The 24044-nt window shown below is 35.9% G+C and overlaps 1 protein-coding gene and 1 long non-coding RNA gene across 10 annotated transcripts in view; one reads left to right on the forward strand and one right to left on the reverse strand.

Moving 5' to 3' along the window:
* The window catches only part of LOC125672806 (pyrin-like), a 132618-nt gene that overhangs the window by 58125 nt on the left and 50449 nt on the right, over positions 1 to 24044 (forward strand). The gene's annotated exons all lie outside the window — the stretch shown is intronic.
* The window catches only part of LOC125661127 (uncharacterized), a 39826-nt gene that overhangs the window by 15184 nt on the left and 598 nt on the right, over positions 1 to 24044 (reverse strand). For 2 of the 9 annotated variants that reach the window (XR_008798231.1, XR_008798229.1), the window contains exons 1-2: positions 9493 to 10202; positions 5951 to 9238 (exon numbers count right to left, since the gene is read on the reverse strand). This is a non-coding gene — a long non-coding RNA (uncharacterized LOC125661127). Of the gene's footprint in view, positions 1 to 5950; positions 10211 to 11089; positions 11290 to 21826; positions 21854 to 22227; positions 22581 to 22944; positions 23062 to 24044 lie in introns of those variants that run through there. The other 7 variants (XR_008798237.1, XR_008798233.1, XR_008798232.1 and 4 more) reach the window with 7 other exon arrangements.

Below are 24044 nucleotides of genomic sequence, written 5' to 3' on the forward strand. Positions count from 1 at the left end.
AGGCATCTTTCTCTCATCATGGTGATCAAATATACCAAGTTATAATATCCTGGAGCTTACGGTTCAGTTTGTATCCTGCCCACAAGGTTTTCCTAATAAGTGATACTACGACCTTGACCTTTCACCTCTGACCTTGAAAAACAATAGGCATCTTCCTCTTATCATGGTGATCAAATATACCAAGTTATAATATCCTGAAGCTTACGGTTAGGTATGTATCCTGCCCACAAGGTTTTCCTAAAAAGTGATACTACGACCTTGACCTTTGACCTCTGACCTTGAAAAACAATAGGCATCTTTCTCTCATCATGGTGATCAAATGTACCAAGTTGTAAAGTCCTAGGGCTTATGGTTCAGTCTGTATCCTGCCCACAAGGTCCGGACAGACGGACAGACAGACAGACGGACAGAGCCATACCATAATACGTCCCGTCTTCAACGGGCGTATAAAAACGGGTACGAAAATTCTATTATACTATTCATGTAACAGTTTAAATATATTTCCACGTTGAAAAAATAATAACGATGAATTGAGAGGGTGAGCTCATCATGCATCATACATCCTAACCTTGGCGGAGATTCGGCTCGCTCGATTGGAAACAGTAATTGCCCCTACCCACTGTATATCATTCATAAAGAAAAACAAACCATAGGAACCCTTCAATATCACGAGATAATCTATTCCTTCATGGAAGTCCTCATTTGAACGGGAAATTTAGTGACTGTTCTTAATTTGGGATTTTCATACCTATAGGCATTAATGATGGAGATAACAGTCAAATTTAAGTTATTTGAAACAAACAGCAGTGTCGTTTAAGTGCACATTAATTGCTAGAACCAACCGGAGTTGAATGTAAATTTCCAGGTACATGTATGAATTATGAAGGACTGCTCCGAGATTCGGTGGCCCTTTTCCAAATTTCCAGCCCAGCCGAATCGCCCGCTATATTGTCCAAATATAGATAAATCTTGTTTGAAATGTCATATGTGTTTCCCCAGTGTTCAAAATTAGTTTAAAACTTGGCATAGACAACAGGGCTATGCCAAAACAAGATGACATAGACCTCATAAAATTGACATTGACCGCAACATTGAAAAAAATAGCACAAATTTAAAACATTGTTATTTATTTCTAATGTGCTTAGAAAACATATTTTCTTTCCATTCCCATAACAATGTCCTTCTTTCCTCGTAACGTTTATCAGATGTCGACTTTTAGAATAACTCTATAGCTTTAAACCTAGAAAATCTGCATAGACAATTTGGTCTATCCCAATTACAATTGGCATAGACCAGTGTCATTTGACATAGATTCGGTCTATGGTTAATTTCGAACACTGTTTCCCTAGCTTAAAATACTCATGAACTATTGAGATATTTGCCTCCTATTACATATTAATAAAAAACACTTTATTTTGTTCTCACTAGATAGTGACGATTGAACTAAGGAAAATTTAAAATGCTGAAATTAAAAGGAAGAAAAAAGGTTAGTAATTGAATTCAATGAACATGTCTTGTGTTATATAGAACCTGTTCAGTTTTGGTGTTACCTTTGCTGAGTTTTTCAAATTGATACATTTTATTTGCCTGCATTACTAAAGTTGCATTTGATATATATAGGAGGTAGTATTGCACTACACAATCGGGGGGCGGGGCAAGGAATTGCAAATTAATTAGTTGTGAAAGTAGAAACAGACGTTAGATGATCTTAAGTTTATGTAAACAAATGTATCTAGATAGATAATGCATTCTTTACATTTTTTTCTGCATAAGAAAGTATCGTTAGGTTTTAAACCCAATATATTCAGAAAAGTTTACCGACATTTCTTATATTTTCATCATTATTCAACAGAAATTCAAGCCGAAAACAAGAAGAAATAAAGAAGCAATAATAAACTCAAACCAGCAATCTTTGCAAATGCAAGAATGTAGAATCCAGCAGTAATTACGTGCCCGAGTCCTGCAGTTCGAATGTTCCAGTACTCGTCGGGAACACTTCTGGACCTAGCAGTATGCTTAAGACTACTACATCAATCAGCAACACACCTGTACCAGTCAGCAACTTGAAAGAACCCTGCTATACTCGTGTGTCTGTGCCATACAATAACTCAGTTGTACTTAATGGTCAAGATGTGTTAACCTCTGTCAGGAACACCTCAGTGCCTTGCAGTTAAAATAAGCCTGTGCCAGTAAGCAACTCGAAAGAACCCCACTGTCATCCTTGTGTGCTTGTGCCAAATAACAAAATTTCGAATATAATTCTTTGAGATTTATTTTTAATCAACTGCTCTAATAATGATGACTGTGCTATTCAAAATCTCAACACTCTTAGCCTATGGTCTTTTCTCAAAGATTCAGTGTTTGATGATTTGTGGATTCAAAGGAGAGTATATATATATATATATAGTATTTGCTGTGGTTCGGAATTACCATAGTGCTTAACAGTAATCTTATTACAGTTTATTTCTAGTCATCATGATCTATTGTTTTAAAATATTAATTAAGCTCTGATTTTAATTGTATAATTTCATTTTGATTATGTTTATAACCTAAATTCAAATCTTTGTCAGAAATTAATCTGTTATGTTATTTTGCTTTTTACATATCTATACACATGGGGGTGGGGTCGGGGGGATGGATGCACATCGATGGGCTGATATAATTTTTTTATCTTTCTATTTCAAATTGGTATAATTGTCAATTTGTGAAATATTACATGATAACTGTTGTAAGTTTCATATAATGTCCAAAAATTGTTACAGATATAGCACCCCCTTGTAATTAACCTTTAACAAATTTACTCTATGGGACATAAACTGACAAATCATTGGAAAAAAATTCAACTCTACTCCATGAAGTGTATTTAAATTTTAATATCACATGTATAATGTGTCTATTTTTTATCATTTAAAATTTTTTTTTGCATCCTTAGGATTATTATGAATTTGTGTTAATTACTTATTGAACTACATATTACATATATTATGTATAAACATTAGAAATATTTAAAACTACTGTACATCTGTACAATCTCCTTTGTTAGTTATGTGATTATAATTAATGGACTTGTCAACTGATGAAAAATTTAAGCTGTTACACAGGCATAATTATGTATTGTTAAATACAGTTCCAATTTTCAAATACCTGTCAGTTATTGTGTTCATTATTTTTTCAATCTTGTATTCCGTTATAGGAGTTGCTAAATATGCAGGTCACAACTAGACTCCTAATGTAATTTTTTTGCCTTGGCTGTTGATGAGGCGTATTTTCGCTAAAGACGTATTTCCTAATTGAGGCGTACTTTCTACAATTGGAGGGTTTTTGTACGGGTGTATTTTCGCTAGAGACGTATTTCCTAGTTGAGGCGTATTTTCTTTTTAAAGGCGTACTTCTTAATCTAGACGTACTAATTTGCATAATTCAAGCTAAATTACGCCAGGAGTACGCCTCAGGTACGCCAGTATTTTCCATAGGATTTGCTGTTAAAAATCTACCAGGACTTTCAGAATTATGGGTACGCCAGGAAATTTTACAAATTACGTGAGCTAATTTTCGTACGGGTACATATTACATATATCTATCTTTCATGATTAAATCATTTTGTACTGATCTAAGATACTGTACTTTTTCAACGTTTATTGAGCCACCTTAAGGTTGATCGATCCTCATGAGATGTCATAGGTATTTTGCAAACATCTTAATAAATTAAACTTAGCACATGGTAGAACTATATCTTTCTAAGGAATTTTATTAACTGGATGATAACAAATCTGGAAAACTATTAATACTGAAAAAGTTTATAATCCCCATAGATAATTAATTATTTATGGTTTAAAAAAATGTTGTCAAGGGCAATAACTCCTTTGCTGGAATTTCCTCTACTGGATGTCTATTATACATCAGTTTCCCTGATATCCACAATTAATCTATACATATTTATGAATTAGCAGTTTTATTTAAATCTGTTGTTAGTTAAATTTTGTCATTTAAACAAGTTTTTATCTATTTTCATTATTCTGTTTAATGAAAATGTGTGATTTTCTGATGTTGATGTATTCTTCTCTTTACGCATGTTAAAAGGTGGCAACATGAAAGGTGAAGATAACAATACAAACTAAATAATAGGGAAAACACGGATCCCTGGCCATAGACATACACATTTTCTTTGGTTATTAAGTAAATTAAACTGTATTGAGTGGAAATTAATGTTTTCCCACTTTTAACCATCAATATTAATAAGTCACATGGGGATGGAGCTACCTTAAAAGGATTACCCTACATATTCCCACAAATAACTTTGATCCCTTATTGTGACCCCAAACTTGAGGACATGAGAACTATGACTTGAACGATCTTCAGTGTACTTTATCATTTCTTTATGTCATAAAGCTTTCATGTAAATTTCCCATTTTACTGACCCGGTGGTTCCTGCAAAGATAATTTTAAAAGGTTTACCCTATGTAATCGAATGTAAAACTTTGATGCCCTAACATTACCCCACCCTACCCTCTGGAGCCATGACTTCAAAAAGTTCGAATCATCTACACTATATCAGGAAGCTTTCACATGAAAATTTCAACTTTTCTCATCCAGCGATTCTTGAGAGGATTTTTAAAGTTGTGCTTTAAATATTTGCATGAAGAACTTTGATCCCCTATTGTGGTCCCAACATACCCTTCGGGGTCAATGATTTTAACAAACTTGAATCTGCATTATGTCGCGAAGTTTACAAGTCAATTTCAACTTGTGTGTCCAATACTTCTTAGAAAGACTTTTAAATGACCTCACCATACTTTTGCCTTTTCGTGATTATCTCCCCTTTCCTGGGGAGTTGGCTCTTTATTTGAACAATTTGAATGCCCTTCACCCAAGGATAATCTGTACCAAGATTGCTTGAAATTAACCCACTGGTTCTAAAGAAGATGAAAATGTAAAAGTGAGCTTACGGACAGACAGATGGGCAGACAAAACGTGATAAGAAAAACTGACAAATAAACATACTATCCAAGTAAACAATCGACACGCTCTAAACCACTCGATGAAGGATCTAATCAACCCAAAACGAATTTAAAATATAAGCATATGGATACATATTCTATATATAAAATATCGAAGGATTACTATCGTTAATTATGAAAGTGAGGCTTCATACATATTTAACATTAATCAGGAATTTTTGCATGGATTAGCATAGTTTTCGGAGGAATGCTGATTTGAGAAAACAATTGGATCATCCTGTTCCTACAATATGCACATCTGCAAATGGCAATGAAGTCTTGTTAAAAAAAGTTTCAAAATTATTGGATAAGCCATATAGGAGCAGAAGTGTTCACACGCCTTTTTTTTTTATATCACCCACCCCTCTTATATCCACTATAACTTTTACGGAAATAATTGTATCATCCCTTGCACAATATGCACATGTACATATGGCAATGAAGCATTTTACAAAGTTTCAAGTCTATCCAATAAGCCATATAGGTAAAGAAGCGTTCACAACATTTTGTGACAGACAGTCGGACGGATAAAAAGGACAAAAACAATAAATATGTCTCTACTGAAATAGAGGAGGGATACATATGAGTGATTTAATGGACTGTGAAAGGGTCCGGTAATGATACACCAAAATAAGCCAAGAAACCCCTTATGTCAGTTATACAAATTTCTTCTTTTCTTTCTCAGTGGTTCGCAAGTAAAATATTTATAGAGGACTCCATCCTATCTTTTACGTTTTCTTGAATCTGCCCTTTGAAGGGTTGGGTCCCCTCATTTGATTAATTTTGAAGGTTTTTACGTAAGGATGCTTTGTATTAAGTGTTGTTGGAATTGGACTAAGTGTTACTAAAGAAGTTGAAAATATGTAAAGTTTACAGACGGACAGACAGACAACAGACAAGGAATAATCAGTGCTTATAGACTAGGTGAGCTAAAAAGAGAAGACAAAAATTACCAGCTCGATACAAAACACCATCCCTAAAAATGGATCGGTTGGTAAGGTATCCTGGCCACTTCTGCTTTTAAGAGACAGGAAATGATCCTGCAGTCATTGTCTCACCATCGTTTGAAGCCCAGAAAACTGAAAAACCAAGGTGGCAATGAGTGCTGGAATGACCAGAAATCAGACAGGAAAGTAAAATTTTGTTCAGTGTATTTTTCAAGACAAGTTTGGTAAGCCAGCTTGTTGTCTGTTTCATGACAACATGTAAACCGGAGACTCACAGGCCTCATCGGTCACCTGAGTATAGGCCAATATGAAAACATGAGTTATCTTCCCTTGATCCGGAAGGTAGTGCGCTTGCATAACAGTAGTTCAAGACTTCCTGGTAGTATATTCGAGAAGCGTCATTATCAACGGTGCAGAAGGCCGCAAAGATATTACTGAATAATTTTACAGCAACCAAGCTAACAAATATATTAACGTTAATAAAAAATCACAATGCATATGTTTCCTTCATACACGTAAAAATAACCAACTTTGCAAAAAAGAATAAAAGAAATAAATGTTGTAAATAGAGGACATCCCTTTCCCATTAGAATGTTCTATCGTTAAAGTGATGCAATTTCCTACGACGGGCCTGTCCCGAGACGCAATTAGATTATTCTAACTACCCCCCTCCAGGATTTCACGTGTTTTATGACTGAAATTAGTATATATCACAATATATAGCATACATTTCCTGAGGATTGTTACCCCATGTTTTAATGCAGTCAGATTTATAATAAAATATCAGATGTTACTTGTTCAATATTAATGTAGTACATTCAGCGATGAAAGTTATGCCACGATGTACATCTAGGTATGTCGGACTGACACCACTGCATTCTGAAAATGTCCACCTCCTTCGATTGGCAAGTAAAATTTAACCAAGCCTGTACTAAGTTGTAAATGAGAGGCCACTGACAGATTTCCAGCTGTCTGTCCACAAACTTTATACAGTTTCAAATACAAGTAGAACCATAAAGAAATTCATTGTCACAAACCATCTTTAAAGTGACATTTACACATGCAATGTTTTGAAAATAAAATAACTATAGTCGAACCCCCTGAATTTATAGCAATACATTAAATAAGTTGGGAAAAGTATGTACCTGTAAATACAGCCATTTGGGTAAAATATCAATTTTGGAGTTGTACTCGAATTATTTTGTAAATTTGTGGCGAAAAGGGGGATCTATATCTGCCATTGCAATTTCTGTTATGACACTATATGTACCTATACATAATCAAGTACATTTGAAGGGGGCTAAAACGACTAAAAGAGGGAATTAGATAGAGACGTCAAAGACATTCTATTGGGGGTTAAACTTACCTATTCCCCAGAGAGTACATTTGGACTATACCCCCCACCCCCACGAGATCACACATGTCTATGAAAATAATTTATATCAATCGAGCAATATTGAACAAAAGTAATGCTTTTTTTAATTTATTTAATTACCTATTTTAGTGCATTTTAAACATATCAGTTGATATTAACCATCCAATCTTCATGTTGCACATGTGCAAATGATTTCCACACAGAATAATTTGGAGAAAGTTACCCAAAATTGCAATCTGGTTTATTTTTGAAAGAGTTGATTGGTAGTGGTGGGATAATTTTAGCCCTGGTAAAACAGTGAGAACACTGATTTCCTAATTTATATTTTCAAAAATTCATTTTAGAAGGGGGGAGGAGGTACCATGATATGCAAGATCAATGCACGTGACGTGTCGATCCTAGTAAAAACCCCAAATTTGAGTTGATGAGTTGCCATCATCTTTTGAGCAATATGATTATGTCAGTCGTTATTGGAGACATATGTAAACAAATGAATGCCGTCGTGATTTCCTATTCAATTTTCAAAATTCCCCAGACCCCGAAAAATCACACCCAACTCGATCAAGAAATTCTTTGTTGTTTCCATTAACATTTTCTTACTCTCTCGTACAAATGATTTCAACTGTTTTCGATTTTAAACAGCATTTATACTAATAATGCTATATTAATATAACTCTTAAAATATATGAGCAGTCTGATTGTGTAACTACATGTACCTGGAAATATTCACACTAAATGTAAGAATACAAAGAGAGATAACTCACGTTTTAGGAAAGGCCTATTAGTTAAAGGTATGACTAAGACTAAGAAATCTACAACAATGTTCCTACATTAACCCTGCCCTAGATCTTGAACCTTACAGAGGAGCATTGAATTATTGACTCACACCTGATGTGTAACCTATGGTTGTGAGATTTACAATTTTTTGGTATACTGTACATTTTTTGTTTTTCCTATATGCATTTGTCGGTAGTAAGGGTACTTTGATATGTGAAAGACAATAAATCACAAAGATTATTCAGGTCCCACTCTGATACCCAAATCCTTACCCCAGAATCTTGAAATTTATAATTGTGGTGTCCATCGATAACATTAAAGAAGATGATATTCAATGTTTTACACATATACACTACATGCCAAGTTTGGTCCCTCCTAGAATAAACTACCCATTCCCCTACACGTACATCTTTCGTTCCAAAACAAAAACTGTAAAATAACTTAATCCTTACTTGAAAACTGAAATCAGTCAAAGCTGAAACATGATCAAGAGTGACCCATAAAGAAACTACACAATAACGGTTTAATACTTGATAGAAAAATAAAAATAGAAACAGGAACCCCCAAATGGACTGACAAACGTACACATTGCTGTTCATAATACGATCCGTCCTAAGACGGGTGTATAAAAATGTTCAATTGTAGGTGGACGATGCACGACAACGGACGCAGAACAATACCAATAGGTCACTCGAGTGACTCAGGTGACCTAAAATGCATTCCTAGAGAGTCATGTAGTACTACATGAAATCTACTATTAAATGTTTAGTTCTATGCAGATAATTAATGTAAAGGCAATATATGCAGTTATAGCTAATGTCTTAATGTGACTAGTGACGAGACTAAAAGCATTCAAACAGCATCATCTGAAATTACATAACTAGCAAGTGCTATATTACAATTCATATTGTCTAAGGCAGGTAACTGTAATATCTGCCTTCATGCTCTGTAGAGTCTCAACTTATTACTAGAAAAATGAATACTCCTCTGACTCTTCATGTGGGAAATAATGACTACAAATGATTGGTACACCCCAGGAAAACCACAGCAATGTTTATTGAAGTGTCCAGCCTCCACCAGCAGGTCATGATGGGCCGAGACAAATTCTTCTCCGCACTAACACTCCTCCTTGACACAAGTCCCTGAAATTCCAATAATATTGTTAAAACTGAGAAAATAAATGTGCATCCAGCATTATCGGAAGCAATTTTCATCAAGTAGGACGTTAAACAATATACAAATCAACCAACCAACTTTATTATTTGCTGATAGTTAACATGGCTAATAGGATAACATATTTGTTACCGTTAGTTTGATAACAAATGTTTGAAGTCTAACATCTTCCAATGAAAACCCCGCTAAGTGACCAGGAAATAGAATTAATCTAACCCTGTACCTGATCAGCTGAGAATGAGAACTTGTTCCATTCTTGTATTTCAGAGAGGTTATTTCCAGCTATCCCAGAGAAGACGATCAAAAAAAGTTTCCAGAGGAACAACACCTTTTATCAAACACCGTGACACAATATGTCCTTCCTATTATTCACTGCTACTTTTTCGACAAACTTCTCTGATCGGGCGTACAGTGCGCTGTACTCTACTGATAATGTACCAGACAGCTTCAATCAATGTTCATGTGTAAGGGTAGGTGCCGTCCTCCACACCAGTCTCTAAGTAGATAACATCCTACATAACAGGAATGAATGGTATAAAACACATCACGAAGAATCTCAGTACAAACAGAAAATAAACAAGACATAATATCGACAGAATCACGAGCCCGAGACAAAAACATAGACATCCCGAGCATTATTCAAATTGTTCAGATCAAGATCATGAGCTCTTCAATCATTCTTTGATATTAAGGATACATGTGACATTTCTGATATTTTATCTTGAATCATTTTTTTCATCTCCTTGATATGAAGAGTTCTTGTGCGAGTTTTCCAAAAGATGTTGAAATTTTATATTGTAGTAAAACTACCATTTTTTGTGTATTGGTCGGGTAGCTAAATAGTTAAATCACATAACTAGTAATGTGGGGGTCCTGAGTTCGATACCCGAATGTTTCAAAGATTGTTAACACATTCTTTTCCACAGTAATAACCATTAAAATTTATACAACTTACTGTAATACAGTATAAACAAACGTGACCCCACCTTAAACCTGAGAGTCGTGTTATGACCAAACCTATTATCCAACATTGAACCTGTTGTGAGATTTATGCTTTGACCTTGTAACCAAATATTGGACCCGATATTTATATTGTGAACTAACTAGTGACTCAATGTTGAACCCGGGAGTCATGTTGTGAACAAACTTGTAATCTCACCTTGAACTTGAAAAATAATGTTGTGAACAAACTTGTGACTCAACCTTCAACCCGAGTCATGTTGTGAACAACCTTGTAATCCAACATTGAACCCGTGGATGGTGGTGTACATGCACAGATATAAATTCAAAATTTCCTCATGTCCTTCATGCTAGTCACAGAGACCATGCCAAACATTTTTAAAAGCTTTATATCCCTGATATTTTTTGACACTCTAGTTTTCCTTTTAGCTGTTACTAGACACTTGTAGAGGGGATTACAATCCAACCTTTCAGTTGAATATTTTGTTTTATTTTATTCCATTCTGGGTTTCCATCCCCACCTGTACATGTATGGAAAAGGCAAAACAAAGAGAAGGGGGGGGGGTCGTACCCCTCCCCTAACTAAATTGTCTGGATCCGCCACTGTCGGATTTACGTTAGGTCTACATCTGATCACCAAACTCGCGAGACTGAATGTAAAATTAGGCTTAAATATATCGTTAACTCAACTGTAGATAAATAACCCGACAATTCAATAGTACCTAGTGGTACTGTACCCGACAATTCAATAGTACCTAGTAGTACTGTACCCGACAATTCAATAGTACCTAGTAGTACTGTACCCGACAATTCAATAGTACCTAGTAGTACTGTATCCGACAGTCATGTTCGGTACATACCTTGAAATATCACTAAATTAAGCTTTCCTTCATATTAGGCATCCATTATCGTTTTCACAGCAAGTGTCTTCTGCTTCGTAAAGAAAGACAACTCATGTAGATTTTTCATGGTATGAAATGAACATGGTCGCCCGCCCCCATTAACATTGCGAAAGCATTTCAAAATCAAAGCACTGTCAGTACTAAAGCTTAACTCAGGTTAACTTAAACAAGAGTCCATGGATTGTTTATTAAATCCAAAAGAAGTATGTATTATAGGATTAAACATTCTTTTTGAAGAATTTATCGACGTGTAAACTCCAGACATTTTGCTCACAAACTGAATAAAAGTGCGAAGCACTTTTATGTTAAGTTTGTGAGTAAAATGTCCGGAGTTTACACATCGATAAATTCTACAAAAAGAATGTTTGATTCTTATAATTCCAATTCATTCACTTTATAAAAAAAATTGCAAACATTTGAATAGTTTTCCCGCACTATGTTATTTGTTTTCAGGTGTGTATGAATACATCGCATTTTTGGATTTAATGATGTATATATAATAAACTTTTGTTCAGCTTTATTTTTGTCCAATCAAAACAATTGTTATAAATAACATTGGAAGTATATGTGGTTTAAAAATGCAGTTTACAAAATTGAATTAAGACCATGTGTTTTAAATGAGCACATTTGTTTTCTCAAGAGAATAGAGGAACATGAGACTCATATTCATGCACTGTTTTCCTCTTGAGCTTAAATAGGGAATATCTAAGAACTTTTAGAATAATCACCTTGTAAAAATGAGAATGGTATAAGAGTCTTTGGCCTTTCCATTTCGAACTATCCCTATTTTATAGCATGTTGTGACACTCAAAACTGAGATATTAAACTCAGAAGGAATATGCTATTTTTCTTATTTCAGATCAATGTAATAAACTTTGTTTTGTTTCATGATCTAATCACCTGATAAGTGGGATTTTATTGTGTACCGGTATTTATGGAATGGAGAAACGAATATCATATTTATATACTGTTTTTCAAATTATGTTTCAAATGAGTCACTTACCATGTGTTCAAAATATCCTTACATGGATTTTTAATTTCCAGATTATTCTCGCGCTTCAGATTCTCTCGCGCTCTGTCATGTTATTCCAAAACGGACCTTAATAGATTTATCAATTTCTCAAACGATCTCAAATATATACCTCATAGAGTTGAAATAGTTCTCAATTTCTTATCATATGTCATGCAATACAAAAAAATCGCTTATACTGTAATTGTTGAAGTATTACATTTTTCAATCATAAAATCCTACACCTTGAAAAATCATTCATGGAATTCTCGAGTTTTCAGAGGATATCTTGATTCAGATAGAGTGTATTAGTCGTGCTTGTTCCTGTACATATTTTTTCAACTTGTCTGAAATATACATGTAATGTCAACTTTTCAATCATATGATATTCCAGTCATGAAATCTCAATAAAGATTTATCAAATTCTCAAAAGTTCCCATATGTTCAAATAATTTCCATCTAATTTCATCATTAAGATATGTATCACGTTCATAGATTTGCAAATACATAATGTTCATAAAATATATTTTCTAAAGTATAGTGTTCAAGTTCTCAAAATATTTTGATTCAGTCAAAGCATACTGTATTTCAGTGGGTCGTGTTCCTGGCTTTCTGTAAATCTTTATTCTATTTTCACTCATATATAATCTGAAATTCAAAATCATTAGCTATTCTAAATCTTTAAATAAGTCACATCCATATGATCTTAAATTCAAATTATAAAGTTCGCAAATAATATTTGGATATTTTTCATAAGTTTAAAATATTTCCATGCGACGGGTTATTCAATATTTGTCTGAAATCTTGGAATTTCCAATCACGAATACTCAACTAATAGAATGTTGAGGTTATGAAAAATGATCTAAAGTAGACTCGATCAGAGTATAAGGTCCCGTGGAGAGCCGCGTTAGATTGATTTATTGTATCTTGCTTAACGTCTCGCTCGATAATTTTTCACTCATATGGAGACGTCATCAAGACCGGTGAAGAGCTTTCGGCCTGTGCTCGGCGTTTACGGCCATTGAGCGGTGAGGGTTCTTTAGCGTGCACACCTACTGTGACATGATGCATCCGTTTTTAAGGTCATTTCCGAGGACCCGTGACATTCACACCTGATGCCGAGTGTTTGGCGATGAGACTGTCACTACCTGTTTTAACGACTTAGGTCTGTCGCGGCCGGGATTCGAACCCCAGGCCTTCGAACCCCAGGCCTTCCGCATGCGGGGCCGACGCTCTAACCTCTCGGCAACCGCGGCGATGATCCGCGTTAGAATGTGTCCTCAGTATCCTTTGCTTGTCGTAAGAGTGACTAAATGGGGCTGTCCTTCGGATGAGACTACAAAGACAGAGCAAGTGAGGCACGACAAAGCAAAGGCAGTAAGTGCCGCAGCCCTTCACCGGCAATGGTGACGTCTCCATAGGAGTGAAACAATCTCGAGTGGAACATTAACGATGTATGCTACACCAGAGAAATTTGATATGAATGAAAAGTAGAGAATATGTACAACAATATTTTGAGAGTGAAAACTTTCAATTTTACTTTTTTTTTAGTCAAAAAATGCAGTTTTAGTACAAACCAATCCGAAAGAAAACAAAAATCAAAACACATCCTGGATTCAAACCCGCGATCTACAGTTCAACAGTCGACGTGCTATTCAGCTAGGCGATGATTTTTTAAACGAATAGACAAATATTGCTGATATCTATATTTTCATCCATGTTTTAAAAAGGAAGTCAGCCATTATGACGATGTAGGGTAGCTCCTTAAAATATTAAACCAACAGAGTACCTGTATAAGGAGGATGTAAACCTTAAAACGACCGTGCAAAATTAGCTAGAAGCATTTCAACTAATTGCAGCAAATTAATTATAGGATGAACTTTATAAACATCGAGAGAATCTCTTTATTTGGAAACAGGTTGGGGCAGCTTCAAATGAGGCAACAAAAACAAAATCAGCATGGATAAAAACAATGTATAAAGTGGACCAGAATTTGACTTCAAACTTTCATTTCCTACTGAAATTTCAACATGCATGGAACAATTTAAATTGCATTTACCTAAATGTAAATCTGTATGAGGCAGTGGATCCAGGGCGAAGCCCTCGAAAGCTCCTGGATTTTAGAGATTTTATGGGGCTTGAAAGATGTCTCCTATTTAGTCATCTGTACTATTTTCTATCATTTAAATAAGGTGAAATTAATAAAATGACCCAAATTATAAGGGGTTTCTGGAAAAAATGAAGTTCTCCCAATAAAGACATTTAAGAAATCAAAAGATTTTGTCATTTATTTCTCCGGGAGTGGAAGAAATTATTGCTTCTTTTATGGTTTAGTACATTTTCCGAAACAAGATGCCGCGATTTACCTTAAATTTGAAAATGTAAGGGGGGCGCCGGCTGCGCCCCCTCTAAATCCGCCATTGGGTCCTCAGAGATGACCATAAAACCGGACGCCCCAGATCATAATGGGCGTGGCACGCTAAAGAACCCTCACTGCCCAATGGTAGTATATGCGCCGATCATAGGCCTAAATTTGAAGCCCCTCACCGGTCTTAGTGAGGTCTCCATATGATTGAAAAATTCTTGAGAAAGACGTTAAGCAAGATACTATCAATCAATCAATCACATTTTAATTGGCACTGAATGACATTTCAGTCACCATTCAGTCGTTTTGTAGTAAATAGTCAGTTACCTTTTATTCATCCTTCAGTTTCATTTAGTGATCATCATGGGTGTGCGGACATTTATTCGTCACGAACAAATGTGTCAAGATAAGACAAAGTGCATTTATCCGGGGGAACTGTCTTATTTTGGCATCAATGTTAGGGACCAAGTCTATCCTTGGTTTATCGTATTTGAGTTTGAAGCCCTCTTGCATAAAGTTGAAGGTCAGAGGTCAGAAAAGGTAGAATGGACCCACGGACACATGCCCATTAGCGTACCCATCTGTAGTAACGTCCCGGCATTTGACAGCCCTCGCTGCATTGTCAATGACAATGGGGACGAATTAGTGAAATAAATGGTGTTCTATATGAAAGAAATTGCTGAAAAAACGAAAGGTTTAGCTAAACATCGTTGGAGTAGGGAATTGCTAGAACGTAAAAATAGGGTGATGGAGCTGGCTGCGGAGGAAGAGGATGAAGTTCAAAAAAATAAATAGTTATATGGGAAGCTCAATGCGTATGTCGCTCAAGTTCCCGTGCTAGTATTTAATTCGGCCAAATATGATTTGAATTGAATTACATCAAAACTGGTCAAACATTTAGGACTCCATTAATCGGAATACTGCTTTATTATAAATTAGAATAACGCTTACGCTTGCATTTCGTCAGAGGAACTGCATTTTTTAGACATTTCCCACTTTGTGGTCCCCGACACGTCTTATGCGAAATTTTTAAAAGTCTACCAAGTAGAAGAATCGAAAGGTCATTTTCTCTACGAGTGGTTTGACGACGTGTCAAAGTTAGACTGTACAGAATTACCTCCCTCGTCTGCCTTTTACAGCAGTTTAAAGGAGACGTGCATTTCTGACATTGACTATCAAACCTACCAACAGGCCTGCGCGGATCACGACATGAAAACGTTTAGGGACTCTTTAGTGTGGTATAATAATTTAGATGTATGACCTTTAGTCACGGCTGTCTCGCGCCTGCAACAATTTTATTTTGATAGAAATATTGATTTATTTAAAAATGCCATGTCCGTCCCGGGGATTGCTAGGAAAATGTTATTTGAAACGGCAACGAGGGAGGGGCGGAATTCATGTTAATGGACCAGAAAAATAAAGATTTATATTACACCATCAAGTCTAACATTGTGTGATCATTTACGACAGAAAGGCCGTCAAGGCGGAAACAAAAAATAGGGGAGGGAAAGTATGTCAGAAAGATTGTAATACTTTATACCTATGGTGTATAGGACAAAACTTTCCGTGGGGGTGATGGTCAGACGAAGGGCGGAAGACGGCTACAAATCCGAAGTTAGGGATCAACATATTAAAATGTTTCAATTGATGAAGTTTTTAACTAAATATTAGCAAACAGACATTCGGCATGCCAGAATTGACGGGGGTGAAAATAGGATGGGTTCTTATCCCGCAAATGTATGCTTTGGGTTGGGAAATGCGCCCCGCTTTTTACCGGAAAGGTCAGAAAGGGATCAAGGAAAAACAGATTTTTGAAGGGGTTAGGGATGGGACATTATTTGGTATGGTGGAAGTAGATGTATAGGTACCGAATAAATCAGTGTCTCCTTATGAATAGTTTAAAGAAATGTTCCCGTTATTTTGTAATAAGGAGGTGGATTTTAAAGACATCGCAAGACACATGTAACAGCACATCGAAAATGAAGGTTAAAGTACACATTCCAGACGTTTCTTGGGGGGGGGGGTGAAGGCGGAAAAAATGTTGTTTACTCCCTTGTTGAAGAGGTATTTAGATCAGGGGTTAAAAGTCACGAGGATCTATCACGAGATAGAATTTAAAGCGCAGGCGTGTTTTTTTTTAAAAATTGTAAATGACATGACCGAAGCGCAGAGAGTAACCCACGCGCGACCGGAAATGGAAATTAGTGGCAATACCATGAATTAATCGAAAATTCGGGCTATGGATCGTTAATCATGGATAAAACAAAACACCGCAATATCGTATACGTTCAGGGGGGGGGGGGGGCGAAACTTGTTTCGCGGTCAATCAAGATGAATTAGAAACGCGACGTGTTTAGGGGAAGATTTTTATGAATTAGAAATGGCCAAGTCTAAGATCAGGATGGATCATCTGATACAGTTAGGCTACTTTATTTTACAATACACAGAGATGAAAAAGTTGGAATTTCATTATACGATTTTTTAGACGTCCATGTTGATCGCGCGGACTATATGATATTGGAAATTGACACGGATTCCAATTATTTGTGTATTAGCGGGGAAAACATGCGCGACACCATTAAACCCAACGTGTGCAAAAGCTACAATCAGCACCTGCACAATTTCTGTCGCAACGATGCCTGTCCTCTTTCCCTGCCCCGGGAATGTTGCGAAAAACACAAGAAATTTGATAGGCGCGTCCCGGGGTTATCAAAAACGGAATACGAAGGGGAAATAATGATCGTCTTTGTTCAAAATCGTATGTAGTCTCGAACTGAAATGAATGCAAATTTAGTTCTAAAAGGATTAACACAAATCAGGTGTCTAGTCCGTGGGAAATTTATGATCAAGTTTTGACGAATTAAAAAGCAGGGCACGTTTTCAATCGCGGGATTCGTGCGCGTGACAATACCAGGTTTACGTACACACAGTAAAGAGGTGGATTTTCTTATTTTTATTGTAAAGAAAAAAGTTTTAGACGACGGTATTTCCACGGAACCTCTGGATATTACTTTAAAACCTTAAAAATATATAGACTGAATTTGATATATTGAAGGGAAAAAATCATGTGTATATAGGATGTGCTTTACTTCATACATATGTATATAAAGTTCCCTATGATTTATATAGAAGGATATGTATATAGACTGATTTTGGTTTGTTGGGACAAAAAGGGGGGGGGGTACGACGTATGTGAAATTATTCTGAGAAGGGTGGGTCAGCCCATTTGAGGGGTCCCTGGCGCGGTCGTAGAGACTTGTAAACCAATTCGAGGACGTTCCCCCTCGTTTCGATGATCGGGCTATGAACGTTGATCCGTTCGGTACGAGAACTAGCTTTGTCCAAAGTCCTGGTAAAGAGTGATAGCTACTTTGCCGAAATGGTCCCCATCTTGGAGAAGGGCAGACCGGAAGAAAAATATTGACCGAAAGTAGAAATGTCGCCATCTTGGCGGAGGTGGAAGGACCGCCATTTTGGCGCTGCATGGTTCGGTGACGGTTCAATAGGCTTGGAATGTACACACTATACTACTTATGTAACATTGTTTTCCCGAAAAAAGGGGGAGGCAAGGTAAAGCTGACTTCACAATTGACTGAAAACTCTTGGTCTACAGTTTGAAAGGATTACACGTTAATTATTGCATGCGTTAGTTGCTCATATAATTCCTGGTCGATTCATTGTTGGTTTCTTTTTTGGTGGTCGATAATATATTGTAATTCATTTATTATTTGCTTTCACATGGAATGAATAAACATTTACATATTAACAATACATGATGAGTACATATGTATATAAATGAGAGAGAGAGAGAGAGAGAGAGAGAGAGAGAGAGAGAGAGAGAGAGAGAGAGAGAGAGGGGGGGGGATTTTGCTTGGTCCACTGATCAGTCTCAATCATTTCATATAAAGCAATCGTTTTCTGTTAACAGTATATAATTAAAGCAAATCACATATATTGTGTCATTACTTCTCATATTAAGTATATTTACAGCTTTTTAGCAACATAGATATTTCTATATAAAATCTATCAATGATATGTTTTTGACAGCACAAATATTTAGTTTTGGAGCCATTTTATACATACTTGCAAACATGTAATACTTGAAAATAAGTATTAGTAAATTTTATACTTTGTATAAGTTTCCGTTATTGTATTTGCCAAATAGTATGGCTTGTCTATCACATATAATTGGTTTATTAAAATTGAGAAACCAGTCTTCAATTGCACACCAGATCTCCTTTACTTCAAAACATTCTACGAACAAGTGACCAATTGTTTCTATGTTACTTGTACAAAATGTACAAATGGAGGAGTCTATTAATTTAAGCTTAAAAAGGAATTATTCTATGACGTATTTGAAATTGTAACTATTGATACTTTGACTCTTTTGTTACCTTAAAGGGGAGCTCAAATATTTTATTCCATTCTATCTCATTAAACAGTTCACCATCCTTAACCCATTTTGATACTGAAGTAATTGGTACCCGTTTTTTATCGTCGATAATATATTGATAAAAAGAATTGCTCATTTTGATCATTCTGATCTAAACCGATATATACCATGGGCTGCGAAAAATCACATACGGGGCACATAATAAATGATTAAGAATTTTGTACAGTTATATATGTCAGTAATTACACTTAACTTCTACAAAAAATCCTTAAATGACACTTAATTACAATCAGAAATACAAATTCTTCATATATTCTTGATGATAATTCAATCACCTGAGGACCGCATCGGGTTGTGCGCCTCCTGTATGCAGGGGGAAATAACTCGTGTTTGATTGTGAACAACGTATCCCATCAAAGCTAACCTGAATACTTAGGTTTTTTTTTCTAAATCAAGTTTGTACCGGCATTTCATTTTCTTATTTGACGAAGAGAACATGATCTAGCTAACAGTGAAGACGAGAAGATTTCAGAAATAATGAATTACTGATAGAAATAACATGAAAATATATTTATAGGACAGAATTAAAGAAACAAAAAGATAAAGGGGATAAATGAAATTGAAATTACTACATATTTCACAACAAACATTAAATAATTTGGCAATATTACATACACAATATTGAATGGTGCATTTTTGGTAAAGTTTTCATGTAAAAGATACAATTATGTATAATACAGATTCATGTTCTCTGGACTACTTTGTGGATTTTAAAGTGTCGACTGTCTGAGGACTACTTATAACGCGTCCATTAATGTAAAACCTTAGCAGAAGAAAAGTTAACTTAGGAATTTTAAGCCAGATTTGACAACAGCATTAAGTAGGTTGAGGGGAGACGGAAATAGGCATGTAATTGACACGTTCTCAGTATGCAGCTCAGATCCGATTTCTCCTCAAGATCTAGATAAGCATTCATCAAACAAAATAATCGTTTAAATCTTTAATTTAAAAGACAGAATTACGATCAGAAACTCATAAGGCAGACACGTCATCGTTTTAATTAAACCTGCAAAATTTTGTTTTTGTATACACTTATTGAAAGTGTCCCTCACATGGAGGTCATTATATATATCTCTGTTTAAACGTTGAGGTCAATTGTAACGATCTCCGTGTTAGAAATATAGAATTACAACACTCAAAGAGTTTAACGACATGATAGGATTTATTTGTGTTGGGAATCCCAAGACCTACAGATTGAACAAGAATACTTGTGAATAATCGGCAACGTTATGTATTGTATAAGCTCATATGATTGATCGCTGTTCGTTGCCTTCATTATTTCCTAAGCTGGTATAAGTACACAATTCTGAGAATAATTAATGCTGAAAGTATTTATGAATTTGTCACCAAGTTCAGAGATGATTAAGGACAATGTTTAAGAAGTTTAATAAAAACCGTCTTAAATGTGGACATTACTTAGAAGTAAATGAATTATGTAAAGAATTATTTACAAGGATTGTTATCCATAGTTAACTAGTGATGTTTCAATCATCGATTATAATCGAAAATCAGTCGATTGTTGGCAGATTCTAAGCGCTCGATTATGAAAATTTTATTCCAATTAATCAGTTTTTAGATTTTGTTTTCTCAACGGCTGTAGTTTTTCACGAATATTCCCGCCGTGACCTATTTATTAACCTAATTTACCGTAATGGCGGCGCACATGAAAACGAAAGTATCCATACCCGGGGAATAACGCACTTTTGTATCGTCAGATAGACGTACTTTCATTCAGGCATATAAACGAAGTGACCATCCATCAAAAAGATGGTTGATGCGAGCAAAGGCATGTGTGGATTACGTATAGATTACTGTTACTCGATCTGATTTGGGGTTGTTTTTGTTGTTTTTTGGATAAAATATTCTTTCTTTTTCTTTCTTTTATATATGTAATTAAAGGATACTAAGACAGTAGAAGAATAACAAATACACAAAGAAAATATTCATTTACACTCTCTCAGCAATCGAAACAACAACTACAAATGTAGAAAATCCCACATCATGTAGAAATATATAATGTAATACATAAATGTAGAATATTTATTTACACTTTTTCAGTATAGACAATTTATTTTATTATATAGTTTCTTGATGTCGATTATAATCGATGATTAGTTAGTTACAGTAAACCAATCATCGATTATGAAATTCTGACCGAATCCCATCACTATAGTTAACACAGGGACATAGGTGACAGTATCGTCAGCTCAACACTGATACAGACAAAGACGTATAACAATTGTTTAAAGGCGGATCCTGTGTGTTCTATACTTGTACATAAATGGATACTCAAAGGCGGATCCTGAGTTTTTATACTTAATGTGGGATTTTTATACTTTAAGGCGGATCCTGATGAGTTGAATCTTTGTGCACCAAAGGATGTTGTCAATAAATATTGAGACAATGAAGTAACCGCTAATTGTGATGTATTATGACAATGAAGTAACCGCGGATTGTGGTGTATTGAGACAGTGAAGTACCCGCGGATTGTGATATATTGAGACGATGAAGTACCCGCGGATTGTGATATATTGAGACGATGAAGTACCCGCGGATTGCGGTGTATTGAGACAATGAAGTAACCGCGGATTGCGGTGTATTGAGAAAATGAAGTAACCGCGGATTGTGATATATTGAGACGATGAAGTACCCGCGGATTGCGGTGGTTGAGTAATTTTATAAAATATTCTACACGTACTGTATGGTGTATTATTTTCAGGTAAATTAACTACGTCACTAAATATAATGTTCTGGGTTAATTTTTGTATAGTAGTAAAATCGATAATATATATCAAGACGATCGGGTACTATCCAAAATAATTCGTACATGTTATGTATATGACACAGCTGCAGTCTTAAATAACCTACCCTGAGTGTGCCCCTTCTTTTTTCAACCTTAAACAATGTATTGATATGTAAGAAATAAAAGCTTCGAATTTGAAAACACATAAATTTAGAAATTCTTTTCAAAATTAAGGAGTATCTCCCCTATGCAAAGATCGGATCCTTAGAGGAATTTCACTCCAGTCTTTGGCACTCTGTTTTTCCATATAGCTCTTACAAGTTTACTGTTTTTCCAATTTCTAAAATTTCTGCTTGAGCATCGCTGAGGAGACATAATTTGTAGAAATGCGCATCTGGTGCATCAAAATTGATATCATATAATTTTCACATGCACATTAAGATATGGACTACAAGTCAACATGCTACACTTGTAGTATTAAAATTCCATACCCTTATCCATAAAAAGTGTTCCCTTTGATATTTACATGGTACCTCGTTCCTGGGGTTTAGGACTCCCTTTCGATGTATGTACATCGCAACATGTTGTGTCACTCCTAATCTGTGTTAGTAAATTGCATCTTCCTGGGAAAGTGAAAGTAAAGCTATAACATCCAAAGAACGCACGGGGAATATCCCGGTAAAAACTGGGTTTTCAGTATTTGATTGCCCATATAATACATGTATAAACAAACACTATACAAGCAATGCACTGGCATTGGCGAGTGGGTGAATGGCTAAACATGATATCGCCTAATGATATACACGAGAATGGATAGAGCAACAGTTAGGCTGACCGAACATGTCGCCAGCAACTTCCCGCCATTATCACGGTGTCTCACTGAAAAATGAAAACATAGTTATTCAAATTTGTGTTTTGTTTCTAATCTTATATGTAAATTTCAATACAACCTCCTTCATCTGATATTTTTTTTTCAAAATGATCATTATGTAATAAGAATGATATGGGAGTCTCCTAGAGTCCGAACTTCCGGGAAAGTCTCATATTCTGTACTTCCAGTAGTATCTCAGATTCTCTAATTCAGGGAATCCTCTTGATTATGTACATCTAGGAAACTTCCAGACTGTACTACCAGAGGACTCCCATATTTAGCACTTCCAGGAATTCCAAAGATTCTGCACTTTTCCTGATTTCTGAATTAATAAGTTTAGTACATTTGATATATCAAATCTGTCAGCCTTACCTGAGTTATAGGCTGTTTGTTCGTGTACTGAGATCGGAATATTCTGACCGTCCAATGAACAGGAGAGTTTCATTCCAGGTTTATATAACGTAGTATGCTGAACACCATTGGTCAGTGCTAAAACATAATGAGTTGTCATTGACGAAATAACACTCAATTATTTACAAACAATAACGCTACACATTTGGGCTGAATCGATAGTTGTTTAGAAAGAGTTACCCCTGGAATTTGTGAAGAATGATGGTGGTATTTTAGTGGTAGAGCGTTCGCTTCTTGAGCAGAAATCGTGAGTTAGAATCCCACTTGTGCCAGGGTCGCGGTAAAGCTAAGACGCTAAACTATATTGTGGTTGATCCTTCTCCTAGCATTTGTCCCGTGGGGATCCGGATTACAATAGGTCCTTAGTACCCATTTGTTTGTCGTAAGAGGCGACTAAATGGGTCGGTCGTTCGGACGAGACTGCAAAAACCAAGGTCCCGTGTCACAGCAGGTGTGGCACGATAAAGATCCTCCTTGCTCAATGGTCATAAGCACCGAGCATAGGACTAAATTGTGCAGCCCTTCAGCGGCAGTGGTGACGTCTCCATATAAGTGAATTATTTTCAAGAGGGACTTTAAACAACATTCAATCAATCAATCAATCAATATCCTAACATTTGACGTTTAGAAGTGAGAACCACGGGTCTTTAAGATATTACTAGTAGTAAAAACGGAGGCCCCGTGTCGCGTTAAAAAACTGTCCACTGCTACGATTGTAAGCGCTAAGCATAATGAGTCTAATTTGTGGTGACGTCTCAACCATTCTGGACGGGACGTAAACAAACAAACAGCGTGTAAAACCTTGTCTGAATTTGCTACATCTTTCTTTATAGTATTCAAAATGCTGCACCGCCGCGGTGGCCGATAGGTTAGGGCGTTCGTCTCACGTGCGTACGGCACCAGGTGTGGATGTCAAGGGCCCTCGGAGATGACCTTAAAAACGCATGTTCCGTGTCACAGTAGGTGTGGCACACTAAGAAACATTCACTGTTCAATGGCTGTAAGCGCCGAACATAGGCCTTCACCCATGAGTGAAAAATTCTCGAGTGACTCTTTAAGCA

The sequence above is a fragment of the Ostrea edulis genome, chromosome 8, assembly GCF_947568905.1.
Source record: "Ostrea edulis chromosome 8, xbOstEdul1.1, whole genome shotgun sequence".
Lineage (NCBI taxonomy): Eukaryota > Metazoa > Mollusca > Bivalvia > Ostreida > Ostreidae > Ostrea > Ostrea edulis.